Raw genomic sequence first — 4,434 nt, 5'->3', positions numbered from 1 at the left:
GTAAATTATAAATATTTTGTTTCGATTTCAAATTAATTTTTCAAAATTATCCCAAATAAAGTATACCCTAATTTTTATTTATATATAGGTACTTTTAAATACATATATGTACTTTTAAACATTTGCGAGTTCTCTTTTAAATATAACACCATTTTTTATAATATTTTTTTTTTTTTGTAAACGATTTTGTACGATGAATGTGTATAAATAAAACAAAATAAGTTAAAGTACATTATTTTTCTAAATATGTGACACACGCCGTTTCTAAAGTCATTACACAGTAATATATTAAAGAAATCTTCCAGTATATTACAAGGATTGCGACATAGCATCTTTATTAGCATGAATCCAAATTCCGTAAAGGCATCAATAGTATCTGATTTTTAATAACATTAAACGCGTGACCAAAAATTTTATCCATATAAGGTTTTCCAAACTGTTGTGTGAATGATCTCCAATTCTGATTAATAAGGTAATGCATGATGTCACCTGAAATAATTGAATTATAATTAAATTTATAGTGGATCAAGGTACAATAGATATGAATTTCAATACAAATGATGCTATGAGCCGTCTGATAATAAGTAAAGCAGAAACTGTAAGATGAAATAAATGTGCCAATGACTTGGAAAACTAAGATGTTATTTCTCGTGTGCTTGTTATTACACTGACTCACTCACCCTTCAAACCGAACAAAACAATACTAAGCATTGCTGTTTGGCGGTAATTTATAATTATAATTTAAATTATATATTTGTATTAATTAATAAGAAATAAAAGTTTTTTCATAAAGATAAAACAAATATTATAATGATTTTTTTAGGAAAATTTTTACTTATTATTATAACATTTTGGTATAATATAATATGTACCAGAAAATTCCATTCTTAAATGGATTGCGTAAATTTTTCCTACTCTATTGTGAAATAAGTCACAGGTGCGATTTATTATCAATGAAAAAGGTCGCTATCAACGAATGCCCTTTAATATTGTATTTAGGCACCTTACCTTAATAATAACGACCCTTTATCAAGACTACCCTTGATGTAAAAGGCCTTAATTTAAGTACCTTTATTAATTCTATTTTTATTATGACGTAAGCAAGTTCTAATCGAAATTCAACCGTAATATAAATTGAAGATTCGGGCTAAACGTCCAACCTTTCTTCCACTTTTAATTTATTGAATACTTTAGTGCTCGTTAATATGTTTGACTATATATATATAGATACCTTCTAATTCGCTCATAAATATTAGTCATGACAAAAATCCACATTTTATTATAATTCATGTTTTCTCTGCGACCAATCGAGTTGGCAGGTTAGCTGATATTACGAGCGCCTAATTATATTTGAAGAACCAATTACATTTTGAAAGGATATGGCCCAATACTTGAAAGAACACGTGCGTCTTAAAGGATGATTGCGGGTTCAACCTAAGCACCACTGAATTCCACGAGCTCAATTAGTTTTTATAATTCATCTCGTGCTCAGCCGTGAAGCGGTGAAGGAAAACATAATGAGGAAACCAGCACGTGTCTAATGAAAATTTGCCAAATATGTATCCACCAACCCATAGCATGGTAAAATAGCTCCAAAACCTCAAATAAAGACGAGGCCTTAGACTAGCAGTAAGCATATACAGACTTACTTTATTTATTTTTCTTACATTTTCAATTTTCTGCTAAACATTTACTTGAAGATATGAATGTTTCAATTGTTCATGTGTTTTAGGAAGACGACAATATATTCTGTCTCTTGATGCTGAATTGTCACCATCGCTCATTGATACAAACCTGTTAGATGTTATACCTCTAGTATCTGTTATTGCTATGGCTACTTTTTCATCGACGACCATCAATAAACTAATTTAGGTTTGATGGCTGAAAGCCTTATGACTAAATTGAACCTAATCCAAATAGACTGATCGATACTCCACGGTTGTGGTTTACTTTACTTACTTTTCTCCTTATCTCCATCGTAGAGGTTAGAAAGGTTGAATTCGGCTTCGTCTGATATATCGTGCCAGTAATAAAATCCCTTGAAATTAATCACTCTGTTTCCATTGGCATCTAATATCATATTAAATGGCATAGTCATATCGACTTTGACGTTCTCTAAAATACAAACAAGATTAATAATTGAAAGTTTTATTTCACGTACAAAATAGGTTTTCAAATAAAGTTAATACTCGCAATTGAACCCGTAATAATTTTCTTTAAAAATCTAACTTTTAATCGAATTGAGAGCTTCTAAGATAAGTGCGTTAAAATATATTTTCATGTTTAATATAGTAGTACATTCGCTTCGAGTTTATGAAATTGAATATCATCTTTTTATATGAGATAACAGTTTTTTTTATGATCTGACATGGAATTTGAACAAAGGCCTGTGGGATGTGGCTATACTCGTATAAGTTAGCCACTAGACCATCGAGGCAAAGAAATAAAATGAGTATACGTACTTAAATTCAGAAATATAGTTCCTTGTCCATTGATTGGCTTTGAAAATAAAGTTCCTTCCACCTTATATTGACCTTTTCCCGAAAGGTCGAAATGAAAAATCAGTCGTGAAACATTGGATTTCAAATTGAGACTGTTAAAAAAGGTTTTATATGAGTGTTGATTGCTTTAAAAATATGTATTTTTTTTAAATATATTCATGTTTTAATCTTTTTTTTGTATATTACAATAATGACTGAGTACAATAAAACAAAGTATTGTACATATTAATATTAAAAATTACATTCTTTGGCTTATGATCGGATAAATTCTTTTAATTTAATTTGATTAAGAGCTGAAATGACCCAGTGGTTGGAACGCGTGTATCTTAACCGATAATTACAGGTTCAAGCCCAGGCAATGAATTTTCGTGTGCTTAATTTGTGATTATGAAATGTATGCTCGGCGATGAAGGAAAATTTCGGTAGAAAATCTGCATGTGTCTAATTTCTTTTATAGATAACAGTTACCTTTATTAATCTTAAATTTTAGGGTTCATTTCGAAGTAAAAAGATATCTGATTATGTTATATACTTTTGCTTAAAAGTTCAATATCTCAAAAAAAAGTGAATAGTTCTTCGACCGCTTTATGCATTCTGAAGAAATTTAAAACGATAATAGCCTTCTTTTTACTTCAGGTAAGTCAATACCGCCCATAGACATAGTCGCAGAAATATAAACTAATCCTTACATGGCCAAAACCAATCCACCAAACAATAACGCTTTCCTTTAGAGTATTATGAACATCATTATAAAAGAAAATTATTCCATTTGGTTTGTAAACTAACCCAAATTCATCCACAATTGCATCATTCAGTCCTATATATTCCAGGTCCTTGGTATCAAGACGAAGTCCGTCGCGATCTAAATGAAAAGTATCCAGCCTGACAGGATCAAGTTGTAGAGAACTTATTTTGTAAGCATCATACGTAGAAACAGGAACGGAAAAATTGGTAAATAAATTGAGGAACGGATAGTTTTGGAGGAAGCATTTCAATGGCACTGGAAAAAATAATGTAACAATATATTAGTTTCATATAATCTTTCAAAGAATTTTTCAGTGATTGATACAATTTCATAAACTGTTTTAAACAAAAAGTAACGCTGATAAATTGAAATTTAACAAAAAGTATGTATTGTTTGTATGTATGTATTCACACTCTCTTAAAAACTTTTTATAAAACAAATAATGATAAAATTTATTTTAGAGAACTTCAACTTCCCTTCGAATACCAGTTCCGTTTTTTTTAATTTAAAAAAAAAAATATTCGTTCATTCACCACTCTTTCACGCATAGATACCAAAGAAACCAATGAAACGAAACTTGATAGTTATACTTTACCCTCTCATGATTGCTCGTAAAACAGTTATATCATCATACCAAATAAAGGTCGTACCAAGGATTTGGATTAATGATCGTTTTCTTTGCGTTCCTGTATCGTTCAACAGTAGAAGTTCAGTAGAATAGGTGGCGCACTTAACTTAGAAGTGCACTAGAAAATATTTTGAGGTACCTACTTTGATTTTAATGCAGCAACCCCCATAATTCTAGTTCTATTCATCCTTGTCATCATTTGACATGTCATTCTTTCAATTTTCAATTCATTGTCCGTCTTAAGTTTTGATAAACGTGATAAATTAAATAATGTCGTTCCGACCGATATTGACGGTGGCTCATCTCAAAGGAAATCAGCCAACTACGTAGGACATACTAAAGTGCGTCATATATTGTCTATTTCATCACTCTCATAATCCGATGGGTCGGCAAATCCGATACGACCGGAAAGACTTCAGGCCCTTTCCGAGGCTCGGGAAAGTACATACTTCCAACTTCCAGACTCCGGGCTATTACTGAGAGTTATGATAGAAAAACCTAATAACTTTTAAAAGACAGACCTGGAGTTTGCCTAGGATCTTGAAATCTGTGTTCTTATA

The sequence above is a fragment of the Vanessa atalanta genome, chromosome 10 (assembly GCF_905147765.1).
Source record: "Vanessa atalanta chromosome 10, ilVanAtal1.2, whole genome shotgun sequence".
Lineage (NCBI taxonomy): Eukaryota > Metazoa > Arthropoda > Insecta > Lepidoptera > Nymphalidae > Vanessa > Vanessa atalanta.
This window is presented reverse-complemented; position numbering follows the sequence as displayed.